This window comes from Periplaneta americana, chromosome 4 (assembly GCF_040183065.1).
Source record: "Periplaneta americana isolate PAMFEO1 chromosome 4, P.americana_PAMFEO1_priV1, whole genome shotgun sequence".
In the NCBI taxonomy this organism is placed as follows: domain Eukaryota; kingdom Metazoa; phylum Arthropoda; class Insecta; order Blattodea; family Blattidae; genus Periplaneta; species Periplaneta americana.
In genome coordinates, this window is record NC_091120.1 from 184568396 (window position 1) to 184585456 (window position 17061).

The window sequence follows — 17061 nt, forward strand, 5'->3', positions numbered from 1 at the left end:
ACTTGTTAAATGATATATACTGCCCAGAAAGAAATGACCAGTCTGAATGAAAAAAAGATTTTATCATGCAGTTATTTAATTTTACTTCTGATACTTGTTAAATGATATGTACTGTTCCAGAAAGAAATGGCCAGTCTGAATGAAAAAAAGATTTTATCATGCATTTATTTAATTTTACTTCTGATACTGGTTAAATGATATATACCGCTCCAGAAAGAAATGGCCAGTCTGAATGAAAAAGTTTTTATCGTGCATTTAATTATTTAATTTCACTTCTGATACTGGTTAAATGATATGTACTTCTCCAGAAAGAAATGGCCAGTCTGAATGAAAAAAGTTTTTATCATGCATTTAATTATTTAATTTTACTTCTGATACTTGTTAAATGATATGTACTGCTCCAGAAAGAAATGGCCAGACTGAATGAAAAAAGTTATCATGCATTTAATTATTTAATTTTAGTTCTGATACTTGTTAAATGATATATACTGCTCCAGAAAGAAATGGCCAGTCTGAATTAAAAAAGTTATGCATTTAATTATTTAATTTTAGTTCTGAAACTTGTTAAATGATATAATAATAATAATAATAATAATAATAATAATAATAATAATAATAATAATAATGATTTATTTTAGCTGGCAGAGTTAAGGCCGTAAGGCCTTCTCTTCCACTCAACCAGCAGAAAGTGTATATACATATGCATGAACTTACAAAGAATTCAACAATTTGATTTAGATGAGAGTTACATGTATACAAGAGTTATTTACGAATTAAACAACAAAATACTATGAACTATTAATTAAACACTGAAATAAACTGTGTAGCAGAATTAAACTAAAATACATAGAATGTTAATATATTTCAAATGATATTAGATAATAGAAAGAGATTATTATGAGACAATATTGAAAATGCAGCACAATCAGGATGATGTCTAAAGAAAAAAGCAACAGTGTAGTCAGTAATATTTTAAATCAGTATGATTGGAGTGAAATGCTAATAAGGTTATCTTTTAAGCTGTTCTTAAAGGTGTTTGTTGTCTTGCAGCCCCTAATACTTTGTGACAAGGAATTCCAATGACGCGAGGTGGATATTGTAAAAGATGAGGAATAACAAGATGTTCTATGAAGAGGTATATTTAGCGTGCCACAGATAAGTCATCTGGTATTTACGTCGTGGTTAGAATATAGATAAGAGAAACGAGACGAAAGGTAATTTGGTGTTGAGGTGTGCAGAATTCGAAAGAGTAAAGACAAAGAGTGTAAAGTTCTGCGTTCTTTAAGTCGGAGCCACGAGAGACTTGCGAAGGACGGTGATATATGATCATATCGTCGGATGTTGCACACGTATCTGACGCACATATTCTGAGCTCGCTGTAACTTGACTGACAGTTCAGAACTTAGATCAGTTAACAAAACGTCACAATAATCGAAGTGCGGCATTACTAGGGTTTGTACTAGGGTAAGTTTTAGTTGCTGGGGCAAGAAGTTTCTCAAGCGACTCAAAGAGTGAAAGGAGGAACAGATTTTTTTTTATCGTTTCTTTAACTTGAAAATTCCAACTTAGATTATTATTAAAAAAGAAGCCAAGATTTTTTACGACAGATGAATAAGGGATATATACTGCTCCAGAAAGAAATGACCAGTCTGAATGAAAAAAAGATTTTATCATGCAGTTATTTAATTTTACTTCTGATACTTGTTAAATGATATGTACTGTTCCAGAAAGAAATGGCCAGTCTGAATGAAAAAAAGATTTTATCATGCATTTATTTAATTTTACTTCTGATACTAGTTAAATGATATATACTGCTCCAGAAAGAAATGGCCAGTCTGAATGAAAAAGTTTTTATCGTGCATTTAATTATTTAATTTCACTTCTGATACTGGTTAAATGATATGTACTTCTCCAGAAAGAAATGGCCAGTCTGAATGAAAAAAGTTTTTATCATGCATTTAATTATTTAATTTTACTTCTGATACTTGTTAAATGATATGTACTGCTCCAGAAAGAAATGGCCAGTCTGAATGAAAAAAAGATTTTATCATGCATTTATTTAATTTTACTTCTGATACTGGTTAAATGATATATACTGCTCCAGAAAGAAATGGCCAGTCTGAATGAAAAAGTTTTTATCGTGCATTTAATTATTTAATTTCACTTCTGATACTGGTTAAATGATATGTACTTCTCCAGAAAGAAATGGCCAGTCTGAATGAAAAAAGTTTTTATCATGCATTTAATTATTTAATTTTACTTCTGATACTTGTTAAATGATATGTACTGCTACAGAAAGAAATGACCAGTCTGAATAAAAAAAGTTTTTATCATGCATTTATTTAATGTTACTTCTGATACTTGTTAAATGATGTGTACTGCTCGAGAAAGAAATGACCAGTCTGAATGAAAAAAGTTATCATGCATTTAATTATTTAATTTTACTTCTGAAACTTGTTAAATGATATATACTGCTCCAGAAAGAAATGACCAGTCTGAATGAAAAAAGTTTTTATCATGCATTTATTTAATTTTACTTCTGATACTTGTTAAATGATATGTACTGCTCCAGAAAGAAATGACCAGTCTGGATGAAGAAAGCTTTTATCATGCATTTAACCATTTATTTTTACTTCTGGTACTGATTAATCCTCCTGCCATCAAGGTTTTTCACAACTTACTACTACCAAGGGGGGTAATATAATTACCCCAATCAAAACCATCAATCTTCGTTAAGCATTTGGAATATGAACAATTTATGTATTATTGATTATTATAGACTTACAAAAATGTAAAAATATAAAATAATCAACCTTTTTTTTTAAACACAGAGTGGTAAAAAAGTCCTGTTCCATTTTGTTGAAAACATACACCAAAATTAATGAATTTTAGATATGCTACTGATGACACTATAAGGTAACATAAGGTTTAGTATGAAAGCAAATCGTGGTGTTGAACAATAACCTCGTTTATTCGTATAAAAAATCAATTTTACATCAGAGTGAAGAATATTTTAATATCTTGATAACGAACAAATGTGTGACATAAGATGGTATTAGCCACCGGCGTGGCTCAGTCGGTTAAGGCGCTTGCCTGCCGGTCTGAAGTTGCGTTCGGGCGCGGGTTCGATCCCCGCTTGGGCTGATTACCTGGTTGGGTCTTTTTCCGAGGTTTTCCCCAACCGTAATGTGAATGCAAGGTAATCTATGGCGAATCCTCGGCCTCATCTCGCCAAATATCATCTCGCTATCACCAATCTCATCGACGCTAAATAACCTAGTAGTTGATACAGCGTCGTTAAATAACCAACTAAAATAAAAAAAAAAAGATGGTATTAAATCTCTGCTTGTGAAGTTTGTATCCATGGCTTGATAAGATGTGTTTGCAGAAGGTTCGGGAAATGTTTTTATTGTGAATCAAATTAAATCTTATTTTCAGTTTCTTTTTTATATACAAGATTGCTGTTCAACACCATCGAAATGTTACACTATATATAACTGCGTATTTATTTGTGGTACTATCGTGATTATGGATCTTTTCCTATTGCGCCTGCATCGCTGCAACCTTGGTGAACCCAAAGAGGTGAGCTCTTATGTGAAGGATTTTATACTGAATTGGAATTGTACTGACCGTAAAAAATTCACAGCCTTAGATTTGTACTCGTGTCTCTCGGGAATTGCGAAAAATTTGATAAACGTATACTGCATCAAAAGGCTGAAATACCAGAAAATTTAGCAAACAGGGAAGCATCAAACCTCTTGTATGTATTGTACTCCGGTTTTGGGCTAGAGGGGCAAGCTCGTCAGTAACAGCGTTGTTACTTGTATAGAAGTGGCTGTACGGCTGGAATTGCATTACACTTGAATTGGGAGGCAGGTAAGTTGGGATTAGTTTTTCCTCTGCATGTGAATTAAAATCCCACGCGAATCTGACCCCGAAAACTTTGCTTGATGTGATTACATTTCATACAGGACCCTTTTCCACCCAGCGCTACAAAGGTTTCCAATTAAATTCGGGCGACTCTTAAATTCACCTAATAACTCTGCGAGATAAACGAACGGATTATGGGACGGCAGTACCATACGAAAAGCTCTTTCTGGGTATACAACGCTCATGACGAAAATTCTATGTAGTTTAATGTCGTCACGGAGGGAAAAAGTTGAGAATAGAGGACATAAAATACCACAAGAATAACTTTAATAGTAAAATATCAATGAATATCAGGATTTTCATCTGCAAGAATTAAATTTTTTGTCATATAAAGGGTGCAACAACTTTAATGTTTAGAATTTCTGGAACACGTTCCCTGACACGTTCTACGTTGATTAAACCTAACATAACTATATCCGAAATTAAGAGGTTACAGAGATAACAGAGTTATAAAAAATAGAACTTCTTGCAGCTCCAAGCATTATACCGTTTATACAAGGCCTATTTTATGGCATTACTAAGTAGAGATACATAAGAAACATTTGAAAAGCAGTGAATGAAGGAAATTTTACTTTTAAGAGAAATTAAATTAAAATTGTTTAGGTTGCTAAGGAAACGAAACAGACAACAGTTTAAAATAACAGTTGTGAGAAAAATAAACCGTATTGTGACTAGTCTTTTTATTGAGATTTGAGCATTAAAACATGCCTTTTGTGTACACACATCAGGAATACGCCGACATAGTTTATGTGTATGGACTGTGTGATGGCAATGCAACAGCAGCTGTTTTGGCATATCAAGCACGGTTCCCAAATCGTAGGATTCCTAGTGCACAGGTATTTTCACGTGCCTATTGGCAAATTTCAAGAAGTACAGTATTTGGAATCTTAAGGACATTTTTTTTCAACTTTGCACTGCTTCTTTCATACTCACAAGTAGTTGGCATTAAAATGTAATATGGTACTAATAAAAATAATGACATAGACATGTCACTTTCGGAAATTGGTGTTACTTCTTTCAGTATTCAGCGATAAAATTAAACTCAAAAATTTAACTTTGGGGTACAAATACTTCAAACCTATAGAACTTTGGATATAGGTATGTTAGGTTTAATCGACTTAGAACGTGTCAGGGAACATGTTCCAGAAATTCTAAACATTAAAGTTGTTACATCCTGTATAAACCGGTCTCTAAATTTGAACATGTAAAATTGTTCAAGCTAGCTCCTTTCCGATCTACCAAATTTCTCCCTCCTGCAAATGTATGGTTAATAAATTTTAGAATATGATTTGTGAGCAACTGCTTCTTGTAACTTACAGATTAATGAAATTAATTGTGTGCACGAAGGAAAACAAGAAATGTAGATGAGAAAAAAGTAAGACTTGACAAGAAAAGAAAGGGACGGAAGTAGGAAGGAAAGTGACAAGAAAATAACGGAAGTGAGGAAAGAGATAGGCCTGAATTAAGAAAGGAGAAAATTACGTAATATTTACACGAAGAAAATAAAAGGACAAGAAAAAAATAACAGAAGAAGCAACAGAAAGAAAGCAATGATACATATAAGAGACAGAAAGAAAGCAATGAATTTTTTTTTTCGTTGTTGGTAACTCTACAGCATCTATTAGATACTTTATGGTTGTGCTAACAGATGGAATTACTTGTCAACAATGTGACGCTGAAATGTGTGTTCAGGTTACTGCCCAGCGACAGTCCTGATGTATTTTTATATTTGTGATGATTGGTTAATTAATAATCTTCTTCTTCAAGAAAAATTCACCGAGCCCCGAGCCCGGGAATCGAATCCGAGATCTCCTGATCTGGAAGCCAGCATGCTGACCAACGGACCACGGAGGCAGTAAAAGCAATGAATGTTGGAAGAAAAAAGAAATAAACGTAATAAGCAGGAAAAAAAAATAAAGAAATGTGAAGAAACAGACAAAATAACAAAGTACATATACAGGAGAAAATTAAGAAAATTTACAGAACGGAGGTAAGGAAATGTACAAAATAAATGTAAAGAAATACACAGAAGAAAGGTAGGGAAATGAACAGAAGAAAGGCAAGGGAAAAGAGAAAAAGACGTAACGAAACGTAAAGAAGGAAAGTAGGGAAATAAACTAAAGACAACTAAAGAAGTAAACAGAAGAAAAGTAAAGATATAAACACAAGAAAAGTAGGACAAGGGAACGCGTATAAAATATACGGGGTCCAGCACCGAAAGTTACCCAGAATTTCTCAAATTAGGTTGAGGGAAAACCCCGGAAAAATCCTCAATCAAGTAACTTGCCCCGACCGGGATTCGAACTTGGGCCACCTGGTTTCGCGGTCAGACGCGCTCATGCATTCATTCATTCATTTTATTCCATAGATCTTACATGAGCAATGAAGCTTTAAGATGTGGAACAAGTAAAAATTTTACAATATTACAATTACAATTTTTACAAATTTTTACAGTTTTACAATTTAGTAATTTTCTACAATTTTTACAATTTTGTGCAATTTTTACAATATTTTGGGGAGATGTAGTGAGATGGGGTGAGGCCCGAAGATTCGCCAAAAGATTACCCGGCATTTGCCTTTTGGTTGTGGAAAACCTCGGAAAAACCCAATTAGGTAATCAAATCAAAGGGGTTGATGCCGAGGACTCGCCATACGTTATTCCACAGGTGTGGACAGCAGGAAGGAAGTAACGAAATAAGTAGAAGGAAAATAAGGAAATAAACAGAAGATAAAATAAGGAAATACACAGAAGAAAAATAAGGAAATACACAGAAGGAAAATAAGGAGATGCACAGAAGAAAAAATAAGGAGATACACAGACGGAAAGGAAATCCACAGAAGGAGAGTATAGGAATATACAGAAGAAAAGCATGAAAATTCAAAGTAGGAAGGTAAGGAAATACACAGAAGGAAAACAAGGAAATGAGTTACACAGAAGAAAGGTAGGAAATACACAGAAGGTAGGTAAGGAGACAGAGGGAAAGTGAAGAGAGGCATAGGAAGTAAGGAAAGAGAAGGAAAAAGTATGAACCGAGAGAAGAAAATGAAGAGATAACACGATAGAATGAGGAAGTGAGCTGGAAGTGAAGTCCTTGTATAGAGTTGGATAGCAGAATAATAATAAGGAAAAGAAGGCTAGAGAGAAACTATTAGCTAAATACCTTAATAACAGTACCGGGTCTGCGGAGAGAGGAGCGGCATGGAGAGCAGCATCACGTTCCCATACGGGCGGACAGGCAGCAGCTAAGACAAGAGCACCGGCCTACTCCTATCTTCACTTTAATTAACATCCTCCTCCACCTAGTAATCCCACAAGCACGGGCGCAGCTATAGAACTCCGACACCAGCGCGGCTACTTCAAAGGGCTCGTGTTGCAGGTAACTAACTTCCAAGAGCCCACTCTGGGCTTTGAATCTAGACACATCCTGCGATAACTTTCAACCTACACTTATGTTTAGGCCTATTACTCTTCAGTCTGTTATTTAACGACGCTGTATCAAAATTATAAATAATGTTTTATTTAACGACGCTCGCAACTGCCGAAGTTATACAGTGAAACCTCTCCTTACGGACACCTCCAAGATACGGACACTCCTCATATACGGACAGATTTTTATGTTCGAACTTAAATAATATAGAAATAATGATAAATTTAACTCTCGTTTACGGACACACTCAGACACGGACACGGACAGCTGTTTCACAGTCCTAAAGCTTGCTTTACCTCCTGGCTGCGGACAGAACTTTGATTTCAAGACCAAATGTGTTACAAAAACAAAAAATTTAGTTTTGAGAACTGTACAGAAATTCTTTAACATGAAAGAAGACAGTAAGTGTCTCGTACGCTACCACTAGCCCAGCCAGCTACCCCTTGTTATACCTTATTTTATTTCAAGGAGTGCAGTTCGGTGGCTCCTTTGAACACCCACTTACCGATTTATGACTTCCTACACAAACAACTCTGACAATTCCATCCTGTCCCCTCGTCCCAACATTTCACAGTTGCCACAATCCTGGTGACCTTCGAAATTATGCAGTGAAACTGACGGTATTCTTGAAATTCGGAAAAGATGCGGCAACTCTGCCTCCACGTGGATTTGACGGGCACCTGTCAATTCTTCTGAACGAGGGTTGTGATTGGTTACTAACAAGAGAAGACAAGATTCCCGTCACAGTAAGGAAGACATTTATTTATGACAACCAATTAGTAGGGGGCAGTAGAAGGTCTGTCGGCAAAGTCCTTTCTATGAAACTGCACTCTATGAAAAAAAAATAAAGTATAGCTGGAAGCGAGTGGATAAACAAAGTCATAAAATTTAACCTGTCTGATGGGTCCAAGGTTTCCGCGATCGTGAAATTGTATTCAACACATGATAGGGTTAGAAGGATTATTCTCTTCACTTCAATCAGTTGTTCTGTTTCCAGAGACATGGCACCTGAATGTAAAGGTTAAATTACAGTACTTCATAACTGCAGACCTAGAATAAAATTGCATGGCACAGTACTGTATTTTCTTTTTCGGTCTTACCTACTGTAGTTCAAAGTTGCAAAGAATTTACTGTAGTACTGTATACTGTATTTAGAATTAAGCTATAGTAATACATTTCATTTAAAGCGTGAAGGGATACATAATGCATTTTATAAAATTCCTGTTAGGTTGCGGAGCCTCCCTCCCAATAAAGGACACCTCCCAGATGCGGACAGATTGTTACGTCCCTTCGATGTCCGTAAATGAGAGGTTTCACTGTATCAGCGTCACCGGTGTGCCGGAATTTTGTCCCGCAGGAGTTCTTTTACATGAACACTTAAATGCAATCGACCTGGGTCGGGATCGAACCCGCAATCTCGAGCACAAAAGGCCAGTTCTAAACAAAAATTAGAATTAAAATTAGAAAAATAAATGTAGTAAGATTGTGTAGTAAAAGGCAGAAGTACAAAATAAGGGTTCTCTTAGTGGTATCTTATGACAAGTTAGCAGTTAACATCATTGTACATTATTCACTACTTGTATTAAGAAGAGAGTTTTTTGAGGCTAGAAAAACGTTTCCAAGGATTGAAATTTAAAATATTGCAGAGAAATTCATTTTAATATAAAATTAGCAACTTTAAATAATTCACTAAGCTAATTAAGTTATTTTATGCTCGACCATGCCGAAATGTAGTAATTATACACCTGGTAGCAGACCTTTAATGCATGTCATTAAAGTACACCTACCCATTAAAGGTCAGGTCTTTCAGCCAATGACGACTCAGGTTACAACTGTTCAGCCAATGGCAGGTCAGCTTTCTACCGTTACAAAACCGCAAGTATCGATTATTCTCGGATATGCAATCGAAAGAGAATTAGCGAAAAGTCACGGAGGCTGGAAATCCAATACTGTCGCAGAAGGTTATGTTCTGTTACAATAATAATTAGCGTTAATTGTAAATAATATTCAAATAAATTCAATTTGTCATCTCGTTTTTCAATGTCTAATTTAATTTCAATGTTATCTCTGTAGGTTCTTATGGCCTAGCAAGGTCACTGTGGACATCTGTTCCTCGGAAAAAATCAATACTTTCGCGTCTGCGCACATCTCACAACATACGGGACATAGCTCCAGGTCAGATACAATAAAATTAATAATATCAAGTTAGAAATATGGTCGAGCATAAAAAGTCGTATGAAACTCGCCTATAATGGTAATTAAGAAGCTCGTATGAAAATTATGAAAATCGCTTGCGCTCGTTTCATAAATATCTATGCTCACTTCTTAATTACCTTCATTATAGGCTCGTTGCATAATGTACTATTTACATATCACTTATTGTAATACTAGTCTTTACTAATTTAAACTTTTTCGTTGAAGATTTAATTCTATTTCTGCTTGAATGGCAGATACTTACAACTCTATCATTGACCACAATATCAGTAGTATGCGACATTGTATATTTCTGTGCTTCATCAGCTTATCCCTGAAACAGTGTGAGGAATGGATCAACTGCGCTACCCAGGACGAAAACTTCCTTGAATCACGCATATGCTCAATAATATGCAAGTGGATTCTTATATACCCAAATTCTCACATCATGGTGTGTGACTTTCCCACTCGTATGAAAAGTTGTCTCATCGTTCAATATCACTTTGTCAGCAAAACCTTCATTTTACATTCGCCATTTTTCAACAATAAAAGTCTCGATAGTTGCCATAGTCACCTATATTAAAATTTTCAGAATTTCTCTGTAATTGCAATAAATTCCAAGCCCTTAGCTTGGATGTGATTAATACACGATGGCTGAAAAATAATTTAAATCAGTAATTTGTGCTCATCATGTATTTTTTAATCTAAGGAACAGACCTCATGGCCTTAATTAAGATTTCATAATCATTATGAATATAATAATAGTAATAATAATAATAATAATAATAATAAATGATAATAACAGTAATAATTGCAGAGATAGGTTTGGAAGTAAATCCCTAAAAGACAAAGTATATGATTATGTCTCGTGACGAGAATACTGTACGCAATGGAAATATAAAAATTGGAAATTTATCCTTTGAAGAGGTGGAAAAATTCAAATACCTGGGAGCAACAGCAACAAATATCAATGATACTCGGGAAGAAAATTAAACACAGAATAAATATGGGAAATGCTGTTATTATTCGGTTGACAAGCTTTTATCATCCAGTCTGTTGTCAAAAAATCTTAAAGTTAGCATTTATAAAACAGTTATATTACCGGTTGTTCTATATGGTTGTGACACTTGGACTCTCACTTTGAGATAGGAACATAGGTTAAGGGTGTTTGAGAATAAGGTGCTTAGGAAAATATTTGGGGCTAAGAGGGATGAAGTTACAGGAGAATGGAGAAAGTTACACAACACAGAACTGCACGCACTGTATTCTTTACCTGACATAATTAGGAACATTAAATCCAGACGTTTGAGATGGGCAGGGCATGTAGCTCGTATGGGCGAATCCAGAAATGCATATAGAGTGTTAGTTGGGAGGCCGAAGGGAAAAAGACCTTTGGAGAGGCCGAGACGTAGATGGGAGGATAATATTAAAATGGATTTGAGGGAGGTGGGATATGATGGTAGAGACTGGATTGATCTTGCTTAGGATAGGGACCGATGGCGGGCTTATGTGAGGGCGGCAATGAATCTCCGGGTTCCTTAAAAGCCAGTAAGTAAGTAAGTAAGTAAGTAAGTAAGTAATAATAATAATAATAATAATAATAATAATAATAATAATAATAATAATAATAAAACAAATTTCAAAGACAAGAATATATTCGTTCATTGCACTCACAAAACGAGTCACAATTTTCATGCTTTTCTTTGTGCATTCAGGCAAATATCAGGAAATTAATTTCAAATTACATTCCTATTTGTCAATACATAATTTGTTTCACATACGCTGAATAACAACTTCAGGTTTGAACAATAAATGAATGGACATTCTGAATTTCAATATTTTGTGCCATACAGTTTGAAAACGTAAGATCTATACTTGAGTAAACGTAACACGACATGACTAAAATTTCCTAATGCCAAGGAAGGAGAAAAATCTCTGATTATCTGGCCTAAATAAAAACCAGGGGGTGATCTAATAGTATTTCTGTAGCATAATGTTAGTTGTAATACTTGGCATGAAATTTGAGCAAAGTCTGCTGCGGGCTGTGTGCAAGGAGGCCCTGGTTGTGTGCTGGAAGCTATGGCAACCGCTGATGAATGCCAACATCTTGAGACGCCTTTAACTTGATACACGCAGCACACAGCCACTTGCATGTCTTCATACAAGACGCTAGTGCCGAGCTACTACCTACTCCTCTGACCTCGCTACAAGGCCTCTTCAACTTGCAGAATTTAGACTACGCGATCTGACATCAAAGCCTGCAGCGAAATGTGGCTTCTGATGTGTAACACATCCCAGCGGAATACTGAATGCAGTCATCGGGCACATTTCCAAAAAGAGGATCATTTGGTGAGGTAATCATTGACATTTTTGAATAAGAAAAGGAAGATATATGTAGGATGTCTACAAGAAGAAGAATAACAAACATGGAACAAACAGAGAGAAAGAGAAAGAAAGAAAGAAAGAAAGAAAGAAAGAAAGAAAGAAAGAAAAAGAAGTAATGAATTGGTGGAAAATTTTTCTATGTTGCCTATATTTACGTAGAACTACGTGTGACCACCTGTCGGAAGGGGAACATAAGGGAAAAGGGAAAATAAGAAATAAGGAGAATACAAGGAAAAATGGGGAATAGGCTAACCACAAAAAGGGGAATAAAGGAAAAAGTTGAATTTAAGGAAACAGCTGAATACAAGTAGAAGTTGAATACAAGGAAAAGTTGTATACAACAGAAAAGTTGAATAGAAGAAAAAATTAGAATACAAGAAAAAAGAACCATACAAGAAAAAGGAAAATAAGGAGAAAAACGATACAAGTAGAAAAGGGAAATAGGAGAAAAGAAGGTAAATAAAAGGAAAAAAGGGAACACCAGGAAAAAAGGGAACAGTATAGAAAAAAGGGAACACCAGGAAAAAAAGGGAACACCAGGAAACAAAAGGGAACACCAGAAAAAAAGGGAACACTAGGGAAAAAGGGAACACCAGGAAAAAAAGGGAACACCAGAAAACAAAAGGGAACACCAGAAAACAAAAGGGAACACTAGGGAAAAAAGGGAACACCAGGAAAAAAGGGAACACCAGGAAACAAAAGGGAACAGCAGGAAAAAGGGAACATCAGCAAAAAAGGAAACACCAGGAAAAAAGGGAACACGAGAAAAAAAGGGAACACCAGGAAAAAGGGAACATCAGCAAAAAAGGAAACACAGGGAAAAAGGAAACACCAGGAAAAAAGGGAACACCAGGGGAAAAAGGGGAAGACGAGGAAAAAAGGGGATAACAGGAAGGGAACACCGGGAAAAAGGGAACACCGGGAAAAAGGGAACACCGGGAAATAGGGAACACCGGGAAATAGGGAACACCGGGAAAAAGGGAACACCAGGGGAAAAAGGGGAAGACGAGGAAAAAAGGGGATAACAGGAAGGGAACACCGGGAAATAGGGAACACCGGGAAAAAGGGAACACCGGGAAAAAGGGAACACCGGGAAAAAGGGAACACAAAAAAGGGAACACCAGGAAAAAAAGAGAACACCGGAAAAAAGGGAACACCAGGAAAAAAAGAGAACACCGGAAAAAAGGGAACACCAGGAAAAAAGGGAACACCAGAAAAAAGGGAACACCAGAAAAAAGGGAACACCAGAAAAAAGGGAACACCAGGAAAAAAGGAACACCAGGAAAAAAAGAGAACAAATGGAAAAAGAGAACAAATGGAAAAAGAGAACATCAGGAAAAAAGGAACACCAGAAAAAAGGGAACACCAGGAAAAAAGGAAAACACCAGAAAAGGGGGAATAAAAGAAAGATGGGGAAATACAAGGGAAAAGCGGGAATTCAATGGGAAAAGGAGGAACACAAAGAAATAAGAGAAATACAAGGAAAAAGGGAAATGTATGGGAAAAGGGGGAATACAAGGAAAAGGGAAATACAAAGGAAGAAGGGGAATACAAGAAAAAAGTGGAATACATAAAAGGGAATATAAGAGAAAAGGGGAATATAAGGAAAAAGGGGAATGGTAGGAAAATAAAGAGGAATACAATGAGCAAAAGGTAAAGACAAGCAGAACGAGGGGCAGATAGGAAGAAAAGGGTGTGACAAAAAATAAGGGAATGACAAGAAAATAAGGGGATGATATGAAAATATGGAGATGATAAGAACGTGGGAAAGAAAAGGGTAAGAAGGGAAAGGCAAGGAAATAAAGAAAAAGGGAGAACAAGGAAAGTACAAAGAGGAAGGAAAGACAAAGAGGACAAGGGAAAGACAAATAAAAACAGTAAGAAAGAGGGAAATACAAGGAGAACAAGGGAACGGCAAGGAGAACAATGAGAAAACAAGGAGGGAGAGACATGACAAGGAGGGCAGAGGGACAAGGACAATATAGGAGCAACAAGGAGAACAAGGAAACGACAAGAAGGGCGAGGGAACTCAATGTGTACGGAAAGCATAGAAAAAATTCGAAATGAAAATCTGTTTTGAAAAGTGAGAAAAAAAAACTGACTTCGATGTGAACAGTTCAGGACACCTTTAAAAGTTGGTAAGCGGCAAACTTTTCTATTTTTGACGTTAGATGAGGGTTCAAAGCGAAATAAATATTGAGAAAGAATGAAAATTACTTTTAAAAGTGGTCACTACTCAAAATTTTTACTGGTTTTCGAGTTACGACGAGTTGAACTAAGGGACGTTTTCGCTTGGCGGAGTACTCACGACTTAACCTTTTTTCTGTTGGAATTTCAACGAAAAAATCTTTCCTTAACCTTCTTGTATCTCCGGCCTAAATAATTTATCCATCTTAAGCTGTTCTTAGTAGATGAATATCATTCACAGTGGTAAATCTCAAACGAGATGTCATGTTTTAACACCGAATTAGGCCTACTGTAAACTTGGTTCATGTCCACGTTATCCGGCTAGAGATATTGTGTCCGTTATTGAAGTAACGTGAGATGAATGGCTTTGATTGCTCTTCCATCAATGACGTCAACACAGCGTTAACCGTTTAGCGGACCATTATGGGTGCGAAAATCTCCATTACTATAGTCCCGTCGCTCTAATTTCCGGCAGCCAATCGCGTTGCAGGTTGGCTACATTTAAACGTGTGCGTCTTGTGATTCGCTGACGAAGACGTTATTCATTTCTTAAGGCTCGATAAATACTTAATATAATCGCCCGCCATTTTGGCTCTTTCGTTGGCGTTCGCAGAAAGCACACGAAGACGTTATTTGCCGCTCAATTATTTGCTGAATTACAGTGGGTTTGATTTATTATCATAGGAGCTACGACATGATAATGTTTAACGGTGTGGCAAATAGATTATGGTAGCTCGGCAACGAAAGAACAAAAATGGCGAACGATACTACATACGTGGACTTTATAGAGCCTTCACTTTCTAAGACATAAGCAAAGAGGAGGAGTATATAATACAATAAAATATAACAAGAGCAGTCATAATATAAACTATGTAACATTAAAATAATCTTCTAATACTGACTACTGAACAAGACATGTTGCTGTTACTCTGAGAACATCAGTTGAGTATTTAAAAGGCTAAGACAACAAAAAAGATCTGTGACGTTGTTTGTACAAGACCATTTCGTGAAGGCAACGAAAGAGGTTGGAAATAATTTCCGTTTCCTGTGGGATTCTTAAATCCGGAAATGAGCTCCATTGTGAGGGAGAGACGATGCTGAAGGGACATTAAAAACCAAATTAGATGTGTTAAGATCAAAGCAGTCTGTTTGGGTAGAAGAAAATAGACAAGGATTTTCTTTAGGGCTTGTTCCACAGTATCGCTGATCTGTTTACATTAATGAATTGATTGGGTGATGGATTGATTGATTGATTGTTTGCCAGCTCCCATTTATGCTATCTGTGTACTAATCGAACAGTGAATTGAGGTGGCGATGGGCGAACATGATGAAACAACCAATGCACAAACATCCATTCCCCGAAAGGGACTCGAATCCCAGACCCCGGGGACAGAAACCGCATTTACAACCTCAATTAATGAGGTCGAAAGACCAATATCACGCATATGTATGAATTCTGGGAACCTCGAGGTGTGACCTGACGCGACAGTGCCACTGTTCTGGTGTCACTGGCGATGTTCGTGTTAATTTCGAAAACAATTCATAACTGAAAGCTGATAAACGCGAGATATGTACACAGGCAATGGTGAAGAAAACAAACATGACAAATTATATCTCGTTTGTTTTTACATAGGCGAAAAAAAATAATAACAAGCAATGACAAATATGTCTAGTTGTAAATATCGACATAACACACACTGCATTATACGTGACTTACTGTATTTACTTAATTAGTTACTCACTTGCTTACTAACTTACTTACTTAGGGCTTTTAAGGAACCCGCAGGTGCATTGCCGCCCTCACGTAAGTCCGCCATCGGTCCCTATCCTGTGCAAGATTAATTCCCATACCACCTCCCTCAAATCCATTTTAATATTATCCTCCCATCTACGTCTCGGCCTCCCCATTACTTCGTAATTTTAATTATCTTCTTAACTTCATTGTGTATTGTGATCTACTGTCTCATGTAAATAGCCTATATGTCCACAAATTATAAAAGATTACACAAAATAATATGTTGAGGAGAAGGAGGATTAGGCTGAGGACGAAGGGGAAAAGAACGAGTCAAGAGAAGCAGAGACAGGAGAAGAGAGGAGAGGGCAGGGGTGATGAGAAGAGAGGCGATAGGAGAGGAGTTGGAAGAGGACAAAAAAGGAAGACAGGTGTGAGGGGTGATGAGAGGAGAGGAGAAGAGAAGAGATATGAGAAGAGAAGAGAAGAGAAGAGAAGAGGTAAGAAAAGAGAAGAGAAGAGGTAAGAAAAGAGAAGAGAAGAGGTAAGAAAAGAGAAGAGAAGAGAAGAGGTAAGAAAAGAGAAGAGAAGAGAAGAGAAGAGAAGAGAAGAGAAGAGAAGAGAAGAGAAGAGAGAAGAGAGAAGAAAAGAGAAGATAAGAAAAGGGAAGAGAAGAAAAGAGAAGTGAGAAGAAAAGAGAAGAGAAGAAAAGAGAAGTGAGAAGAAAAGAGAAGTGAGAAGAAAAGAGAAGAGAAGAGAAGAGAAGAGAAGAGATAAGAAGAGAAGAGAAGAGAAGAGAAGAGAAGAGAAGAGAAGAGAAGAGAAGAGAAGAGATAAGAAGTGAGAAGAGAAGAGAAGAGAAGAGAAGAGAAGAGAAGAGAAGAGAAGAGAAGAGAAGAGAAGAGAAGAGAAGAGAAGAGAAGAGTGAGGGGTGATGATAGAAGAGGAGGGAGAAAGCACAGAGAAGAGAAGAGAAGAGAAGAGAAGAGAAGAGAAGAGAAGAGAAGAGAAGAGAAGAGAAGAGAAGAGAAGAGAAGAGAAGAGAAGAGAAGAGAAGAGACGAGAAGAGATTGAAGAAGTGTGAAGATAGATACTGGTTGATGAAAAAGGGAAAAGAAATATGCAAAAGTATAGGTAAATGAATCTTTTTCGGGGATAAAAATTAAAGCAAAGAAAAAGACGAGACAGAAAGAACAAAGACGAAGA

General features: G+C 36.4%; 1 protein-coding gene and 1 pseudogene across 4 annotated transcripts in view; one reads left to right on the forward strand and one right to left on the reverse strand.

The window, feature by feature from the left end:
• The window catches only part of LOC138698520 (LIM domain only protein 3-like), a 1357283-nt gene that overhangs the window by 471423 nt on the left and 868799 nt on the right, over nt 1-17061 (reverse strand). The gene's annotated exons all lie outside the window — the stretch shown is intronic.
• The window catches only part of LOC138698981 (golgin subfamily A member 6-like protein 22), a 32727-nt pseudogene continuing 22383 nt past the window's right edge, over nt 6718-17061 (forward strand).